General features: G+C 37.5%; 1 long non-coding RNA gene across 2 annotated transcripts in view; it reads right to left on the bottom strand.

Moving 5' to 3' along the window:
* Positions 1–369: 369 nt before the first annotated feature.
* LOC104325399 (uncharacterized) overlaps positions 370–9,788 on the bottom strand; it is a 116,661-nt gene continuing 107,242 nt past the window's right edge. For both annotated transcript variants that reach the window (XR_011329526.1, XR_011329527.1), the window contains 2 exons: positions 7,849–7,914; positions 370–3,296 (listed from right to left, as the gene is read on the bottom strand). This is a non-coding gene — a long non-coding RNA (uncharacterized lncRNA). The remainder of the gene's footprint in view (positions 3,297–7,848; positions 7,915–9,788) is intronic.

The following is a 9,788-nucleotide window of genomic DNA, read 5'->3' as shown; positions in this document are numbered from 1 at the left end:
TTAACACAGTAAAGTATTGGAGTATTTTAAATGCCTTTCAACTGCTGAAAACAAATTGTTGTAGTCATTAACTGTTGAATATTAGAAACCCTATTTGTTCATTAACGTTATTTAATGTTTGTGAAATTATTTGACTATCATTTAATTACTGGAAATTCAAACTCATCACCCTTTCCAGAGTCATCCTTTTCAGAGAGACCTTGTGGTGGGTTGACCCTGGCTGGAGGCCTGGTACTCACCAAAGCCGCTCTATCACTCCCCCCGCTCAGCTGGACAGGGGACAGAAAATATAACAAAGGGCTTGTGGGTCGAGATAAGGACCGGGAGAGATCACTCACCAATTACCATCACAGGCAAAATAGACTCAGCTTGGGGAAAATTAATTTAATTTATTGCCAATCAACTAGAGTAGGATAACAAGAAATAAAACCAAACCTCAAAACACCTTCCCCCCACCTCTCCTTCCTTCCCAGCTCAACTCCACTCTCAAATTCTCTCCCTCCTCCCCCCCAGCAGTGCAGGGGGAAAGGGAATAGGGGTTGGGGTCAGTTCATCACATGTTGTCTCTGCTGCTCCTTCCTCCTCAGGGGGAGGACTCCTCACTCGTCCCCTGCTCTGGCATGGGGTCCCTCTCATGGGAGACAGTCCTCCACGAACTGCTCCGGCGTGGGTCCCTTCCACGGGCTGCAGTCCTTCAGGCACAGACTGCTTCAGCATGGGTCCCCCGCGGGGTCACAAGTCCTGCCAGAAAACCTGCTCCAGCGTGGGCTCCTCTCTGCACGGGGCCACAGGTCCTGCCAGGAGCCTGCTCCAGCGTGGGCTTCCCACGGGGTCACAGCCTCCTTCGGGCATCCCCCTGCTCTGGCGTGGGGTCCTCCCCGGGCTGCAGGTGGAGATCTGCTCCCCCGTGGACCTCCCTGGGCTGCAGGGGGACAGCCTGCCTCACCGTGGTCTTCCCCACGGGCTGCAGGGGAATCTCTGCTCCGGCGCCTGGAGCATCTCCTCCCCTCCTTCTTCACTGACCTGGGGGTCTTCAGGGTTGTTGCTCTCACATGTTCTCACTGCTCTCTTTGGCTGCAGGTTTTTTTCCCCTTCTTAAATCTCTTCTCCCAGAGGCACCACCACCATCGCTGACGGGCTCAGTCTTGGCCAGCAGCAGGTCTGTCTCGGAGCCAGCTGGCATAGGCTCTGTCGGACATGGGGGAAGCTTCTAGCAGCTTCTCACAGAAGCCACCCCTATACCGCCCTGCCCCGCTACCAAAACCTTGCCACACAAACCCAGTACAGACCTTCTTCAACTACCAATATACCTAATATTTACCAACCATGCATATCTACATAAACTGAATAAAATGTATAGAAGTATACACTTTCTAGAAAGCAATGCACCTTTCAAGTCTCTGGGTTTGGTATCAAGTACATATGGCATGATTAATTAGAGAAGAATTTCTTAAGCATTGTAGGAACATCTCAAGAAAATCAATGGCCATAAACATGAAGAATCTAAGAAGCTAAGCTGAAAGTAAAAAGTAAAAAAAAAAAAAAGTGCTTCCACTGAAGTGCAGTGGAAAGACAAAACCATCAGCATTATTTAAACAAAGGAGAAGCTATAGAAGTTACCATGACCAGAATTTTGCATCAGAGATCTTGCATAGAAGTTGCTCTGTTCCTTTAACCTTAAATACCAAGTTTCTAGAACAGTATTGTGTAGCCACAAGTTTCAGCTGCAATTCCCAGGTATAATATAATGCAAGATGCCTACAGATACTAACTCAGAACCAGGCAGTGCAGTTAAAATATCGTAATGATTTGCAAACCAGCAAGGTTTTATGAGCCAATTCAGATCATCTCCAATTTTTTTTTTATGTACTATATATATATTTATACAACAAAAGAAAAATGAAATCAGCATGACAACAGTGTTAGTCTTTTTAATGTCTGCAGCATACTTATGTTAAGACTTCTGTCTTACTACACCTTAAAACTTTCTGAACATTTTGAAAGTGTTCAAAAGCACTTAGAATGTTGGGATTTATTCTCCTTATTTTAGGGGGATCACATTATTATTAGAATTAGGTACTTATTTTGCAGCAATTCCCCTACTCCGCAGGTACAAGTAAAGGCTTATGCTAGCTGCCGTATAAATGTTACATAGTCAATCCCTTGTCCCAAGAGCTGAAACTAAATACAGTCAATGTATGGCACAGATATAAGTTCAAGTTCCAAAACTCATATTTAAAAAACATAGCAAACCTTACAGTGATTTATATTCAGAGTTCTAGCTCCATTCATGAGGATGAAAATCAGGTGAGAGCTTCCCAGTCAGCTTTCAGTCCAAGACTCCTTTCCTACACTTATGAGTGTAAAATACCCATTTCACCTCTTTTGTTAAGCAAGATGCCATTAAGGAAACTTCAGGATAAATAGAATGAAATATCATATATAACGGAGTTCCACACAAATGTACATCCAGGGAGACAAGTAGTGGCTTATGCTACATGAAAAATAAGGCCTCCATTAGAAAAAAGGCTAGTGACAGTAACTACCCAAGTAACAACAAAAGGAGTGATGAAAAAGCCTGCCACTAAGGTGAATATTTACAAACTCTGAGACCCATTACTACTGGCTTGTTTTTACTAGATCACATTGTAGAATGTGTAGAATCTCTCTTGAGCATCTTCTAATTGCCATCAACAATATTGCGTTAGTAGGTGGTAGTACAGCATATTCTGTTATACACCACTACAAGTCCCTTTAAGCATGCCAATTAGACCCATTTTAAAATAAGTATATTTAAGGTGTATTGTAAAATGCAGTTATGATTAACTGAGAAATAGTCACTCAAGAACTGTGCGTTTTCTTTAAACAACCTTAGTTTACAAATCCTGTCATTTTTCACTATAGCTGTGAGTTGTCATTCAGGGGAAGCTGTCATTGTACTGACACATTACAACATGAGCTCCAGGGTAATTGCGCAGATTAGGAAACAAAATATTCATGTCCCATTTGAATGAACGGAAAAATTGTAAGAAGACAAATGTGTGTGTGGTTAACTTAGTAACGTAGCTTGTCTTCTGACATATTCCCATGGGGACTGGTAACCCAAACGTATGCACTACATGAACTGACTTGTTTTGGATACTTCCCATGTTATCGCTAATTTCGAAGAGAGATTGTCACATGTAACTCACTGTCCTTTACAGGGCTTTAATCACTTAAAACGTTTAATGCAAGTTCATACATACCAATTTCTGGAAACCAGACAAGGGAATGGATCAGGCACAACAGTGCAATACCTAAAAACTGAAACATACAGACTTCAATTAAAAAGTAGCGGAAATTACAAATAGAAGAACAGAAGTGTATAAGTAACTTGGTGGGTTTTTTTTCCCTCCAGTTTCGTGAAGGTTCCAGAAGATTTGGCAAAACCAACATTTTTATCAAAACCAAATAATATGCAAATCTGCCATAAGTACGGATTTTCCTGCAGTTTACTAAATCTTGAGTAAAAATAAAGATTGGAGACCTGAAATTTCTCCCAAGGTAACAATGTCTGTATAAAAGTCCCTAGTCTACCTGGAGAAATCCTGAAAAACATCAGAAAGAAGGCAGAAAGTAGCTTATCCTGCTATGCTAAAAGCTACTAGCAAGGGATTATTCTCTCTCTCCTTTTTCATTCACAATGGTGTTCTTGGGAACAGATTTATTTTGTACTTACGGTGTCTAATAACAGCTGTTATGCATTTATTTTCCCACTATCCTGACACAGTAATGTTATCCTACTTAACTCTGCAACTCTTTCTGACATAAAACTGCACCCACCATGACATTCTTTAATACCGTAACAAACTGGCAGTGACCTAGGACTTCATGGCTGTTACCAGTGCACACTCCAGTTGATTTAACTCCCCCGTAGTACTAATGGATAGAAGTCATTACAATATAATTGCTACTAATAATATAAAACCTATAAAACAGAAAACACCCAATTTTAATGCCAAGATTGGCAGACACATTACTTTTAGAAACAAATATTTAAAGTAGCCTTTAAGTAGAAGAATTGTTCTGGTTTTTCTTTTTCTTTTTTTTTTTTTTCACATTAGCATACTGATATTTTTCAGACACTTTCATAGCTCCATTTCAGTACAACATTACATTGGCTTTGAAACTCAACAGTAATAAGTCTCATTCCCACAGCACTAGCCTTGCCTTCTGATCGTGTTTCCACTATGCTTCTGTTGCTTTGTTAGACTTGATGTTTTGCCCATCACATACTTCCTCATACAAATCTCAAATGATGGATAGAGAGACAGGATTTTCTTAAGAGAACTTCTCAGTCATTATTAACCTCCACAAAGTACATTTATTTCTAAATAGATTTAACTGGAGGGTAAAGGAGGGGAGACACTAAAAGAATAACAGCCTTGTCCACAATTCCTATTTCTTTCTAAGATCAAAGACGACTCATTTTAAACAAACTTCTTTTTTAGTGACTGGTTCTTTTCAAAAATGGATGCTCTATGTAGCTAGAAATGTTTATTTGTTTGTTGCAAAAGACTTTTAAGCATAAAAAACTTAGACATTTCTACCCATCATTTCTTCTTCTCCTTAAGTACCCTTTAGAGTCTAAAAAGTCAGACTCACTCAATACGTGACTTCCTATGTAAAGTTCCCTGAGGTTCTCAGGAATTTCCCTTTTTATGGCCAAACCATCATGTGTTTGCAGCTCAGTGCAGTGAACCTGGTGAACTGGTTTATAGTTTAAAAAAAAAAAAAAAAAAAAAAAAAGGTGGGGGGGGGGACGGGACACACACAACACCAAAGAAAAAAGACTACTACATTGAAAGAAACTCATTTAGACAGAATTCATAATGTTGCAACTGAAAGCAGAACTCAGGCTTATGGAGCAGACACCCCACCCACACCCATCACTACCATGTCACCTCCTGTATCATCAGGGAAGTTGTCCAAGATTCAGGAGGCACTCCCTCTTAGAAGCAGATGAATGTAAACACAGGGAAAAAAAAACAACTTGGATAAAGTTAATGGGTTTTTCATTTATCTGAAATTAAAAGAAACAAACCACCAAACCCAACCAAAAACTTGTAGTGATTCGATCAAGCTTAATATGAATGAATAACACAAGCTAGAAAACGCAAGAGAGAAAAACAGAGGAAACTCGAAAGGAATCTAAAGTATCCAAACCTTATTGGAAGCAGAAAATTTGGGCAGGGGAAAGGCAGGGACAACGACATCAGCCCATTAGAAAATGGAGAGGAAAAACAAATACTAATGACACCAAACCAAGAGCCTATGTATGTAATGTCTTAGGAAAACCTAACTGTAAAAAGAAGTATTAAAACTACTGAAGTACTACACAAAGATACTTAGAAGACAGAGCAAATACTAATCATAAATGCTTTCATTGATCCTTTCGTATGGGTGGGGAATAAAGTTGATGACATCTGAAAAGCTTACTTCAGCCATATTTTTCTATGATCTGCAGTTGCTATACCACAAAATGTGGTACGTGAAAGAAAGTTTACTTGTATTAAAAATTAAAAGCTTATGTCTCTTTTACTTCGGCAAACACCCTAGGAGTTCAGAAGGCATTAAAGTATTTGTTTACTCTATCTTGTTACCTATTCTGCAAGTTTTTATAACCTTGTAAAATATAAAGTAGCACACTGTATAATAGCTTTTCCAGTATTCTCTTAAAATCCTTCCCAAACAGTAGCTTAATCTCTTTAAACACTTGTCCAACATTCCCTGCATGCACTGACACCATGGAACATCTTCCAATAATAAAGAAAAATAACAGCATGGTATTTATTTTATTTTTCATTTCTCTTGAGCAGTTAGCCATACTTGTAAGATAATGATTACTTCATGAATGATTAACCCATCATGTACTTAAGATAAATAGAAGACATAAACTTTGAGTTGTTTATTCTGCATTTTCATTTCCAAAATAGAAGGATGGCTTTCTTTTTGCAATTTCATGCTGATTACATTCTGTATGAATATGAAAATATTAATCAGCGGGACTACCCTAAATATTCCTAAAGACATAAGCCACAGAGGAATATGTCAGTCTTTTCTTTCAATAACAAAACGAAATAAAATAAAGCAAAGAAATAAGCTGGAATAAGCATGTCGTAAGTATTTTTCAGTGGACACACTTTTATACAGTATTTTTGTTCCTCGCAAAAATTGACTGATAGGCATAAAGTGGGTGAGCAGTAGGAAGCCTAGTCTGATTCCTCTTTGACTTTCTGAGATTATTTTGCTCTTACTGGAAATGAACTGGAGCTGAAATGAACATACACGGTTGTTTTGTTTGCTTCACAAATGAAAGCTTGTATTTCCCTTGACTTTCTCTATGACAGAGTGTACAATCAAGCTCAAGCTGCGGACAGCGCTTTTTGTCTGTACTGCAATCATTACCAGAACAATACTGGCAGTCAGATACAGCAATACAATCCAGCACTGTATCTCCTGGCTAAATCCACATATGAATTTGTATTAGATATAATCCAGCGATAAAAGGCCATATTTGAAAAAAGACCATTTAGATAAGTTCCTCATCTACATTTAAAACAGCAGAAAAGAACCCAAGAGGCCATTTAAAATAAACAAGGGGCATTCACACTGGGAACATCTCAACATTGGGAAGATTTACAATTCCGTTTTCAAACTTAACAAACATACCAACCTAAAGTTGCATTTTTTGAAAAAGAACTACATTTCAGGGTCACATAAAACTTCTGAAATGCAGCGTATGAATAGAGAACTACCATACATCTCACATTTTATGCAGACTGCACTCAAAAATGAGTTAGGCTTTTTGTACATTGCTTGGAAAACCATCATTCTGTCAACTGTGGTTCTGTATAATTTTGGTACATACTGCTGAAAACTGCTACATAATGTAAAAATAAAAAGAAAATTTTAATTATACAAAGTTTTGCATTCACCTGGGTCAGGGGAAGTGCTTTATTGCGTAGGAAGTCCATCTCATGTGAGCTTCCCCTTAATTCCTTCTGCATTTTCTTTATTTTATCTGTCCTGCTGGTTTTAATACAAATTACAAACAACTAACATGTGACTTACATGCAGGGCCCCTAACATGTAGAAACAAAGATGGACTTAGGTGAAGCCTGAGACAAACTGGGGTAATGTGAATGCAGTGGAATGTAGTGATTACAACAGGAGGAGCTTCAAAATATTTTAAACAATCCACACTCTTGAGAGGTAAGACTAAAAGCAAACAAGACAAGGCACAAGGGAAAAAGTTCTATGCATGGCTTCTCCTCCTCGTCCATTTGCTTAATGCCAAACAGTGTTATTTCGCCTTTTTTCTGTAACTTTCTGTAACTGCGTCTCTCTCTTCTATAGGGGGGGAGGTATGTGTTTGTTTTTTAGAATTATCGTAGTTGAAGCTCAGCTGAAATTAAAGATCACAAGTTAACAGATGTCAGAAGGAAACATATTCAGCGATAGCCCTGCTTAAGCATTACTGTCTTCTTCCTGCTTGGTTCTATTTAAACATGGAGGAATGATGCCTTTAAAAAAAAAAAAAAAAAAAAAAAATTGAGTGACTTTGAAACTGCCTGGGATCAACTGGGATCAGAAAACACACACTACTTCTTAAGTAGAACTGGTCAGAGGAGAACCAAATCAAGGGTAAAAAAGCAGAGGTAATACCTAGGTGAAAAATTAGAATACTGATCAAATTTGTAGCATTACTTAACTCACTGGCTCACAGACACTTTAGGCAAGCAAGAGATTTGGTAGGTAGATTGTCAACCGATATTACTTCAAATAGATCTAGCGAAGCTGACTTACCCAGGTTTACAGTAGCTTTTGATCTCCAAGAATGAAGGATTTTCAGAATTCCTTTAAGTTTCAAAACTGTGAGGAAAGATATATTTATAGTTCACGATGACAGGCAACACTGAGATGGAACAGAATCCATTCTCAGTAAAGGGAGAAAGATAAACACAAACCAACAGAACATTACAAAAATCCAAACAACTGCAAAAGCAAGCTAATAACCATCAAATTAAAAATAGATTATTTTAGTTCAGTCTCTCAGCTCTCCAATACTTAATATTGTGCGTTAACTTTCCAGATAACCGTCATGCTGCAACTTCACGTGCATGTTTTTATTCAGTAATTTCATATTGTACTGTCTTTTTTTTTTTAAAACCTGCATAAATTAAATCCACAAAGAGTTTACATTTACTGCTGCTAAATACCTGTTCAAAAAGAAATCATAATTATTTCATAAGGAAATCAAAATAGCATGCGCTCCTTGTTCTCATATAGCTGTTCTTCTCACCACTCTTTCAGAAAACTTTTAAGATCTGAAAAGCCAGTAAAATCAATGTGGTAAGGATTAGTTTTAAAAAGAGAGCAACATAAACTCAGGAAGGAAAAAAAACTCATTCCCACTGTCCTTGAGAAGGAGGACAGAGCAAACAACTAGGAACTATACTTGCCTATGAAAAAACCACCAAAAATCATTAAGTTGTCAATAAGACAAAATTATTTTAAAATAAAAGCAAATAGATGATGCTATAAAGAAAAAATACATTAAAATAATCACAAACAGGAACAAAGAAGATGGTCATCTCTTCTGTTCACTCCTGTAGTTTTAAAATCCATGTCCTATTCTGACAACTTTACAATATAGTACATCACAGTGTGTCTTCATATTTGACTTCTGGCACAAAGGACACCAGCTGTCTGGTAAAAAAGCCTCAGTTAAAAGAAATTATAATTTCAAATTACAATTAACAAAAATAGAGTGTCAAGAAGAACCTTTCAAACAGTATCAAAATGCAGGCTGTTTACTAAAGTTTTCATTTTTTTTCTTTACTGAATGCTTCATTCCACATTTTCCATTTTGATTATCTTTGATTTATTTTATATTCACAATGAGCAGTTTGAACACAAGAAGAGAACGTGAAAGGTGGAGGATGTTTTTAATATAACAACTAAAAAATTCCTACATGAAATTTCTCTTTTAAAAAGTTGCAAATCCTAAGGAAAGCTAGTAATAAGCTCTCTCCTACCTAGACAAGTTTACTACCATAAACTATTGATGCATTTATCTGCTCTTTTGTTATGCATTCTTTTTTCTTACCTTTTCATACAAAAACAGATTAAAGCATACATACTCATATTGATGGTCCGAGTCTTTTAAATAATACTCTGTGTTACGACTACATTTGAAGACTGCTTTTATACGCTATACTTATAATTTCTGGTAGTTCTTAAAACATTCATCCAAATCAATAAGACTTAAGGGCACCTGACAGTTCAGATTTCTGGGTAGCATTGTAACTGACAACAGTTGTGTGCTACTAAAAAGTCAATTTAATGTCTATCTATCTAGTGAATGATATTTTTTAAGGAAGTCACTGAACTCACGCTCCATTGGAGACCTAACCAAGGTATCAATTAGAGATATTAGAGGTATCAATTTAATAAAGTCCGTGTCCAGCTTCTACTGAGAGTTTTGTGAATATCAAGTTTTCTTTCACCATCAGCAGCAGCAGTTCACAGTAATTCTGGCTTCCTCACTCCCCCAGAGACAAGGTTTCAGAGTTCAAACAGTACAGAGCTAACACCTCCTACATGGTGTTAACTTGTAGGAAAGGGAAAGTAGAAAGTTTTTAGCAGTGTAATAGTGGGAAAGAAATGACAAATGAATTTTGTGTCAGCTGATTTTGTGGCAAACCTTTTCTGCTTTACGATGGAAATTAGGATAACAGAAGTCA

Source organism: Haliaeetus albicilla, chromosome 23 (genome assembly GCF_947461875.1).
Source record: "Haliaeetus albicilla chromosome 23, bHalAlb1.1, whole genome shotgun sequence".
Classification (NCBI taxonomy): Eukaryota; Metazoa; Chordata; class Aves; order Accipitriformes; family Accipitridae; genus Haliaeetus; species Haliaeetus albicilla.
Note: the sequence above shows the minus strand (reverse complement) of the source record. Positions and strands in the feature narration are given on the sequence as shown.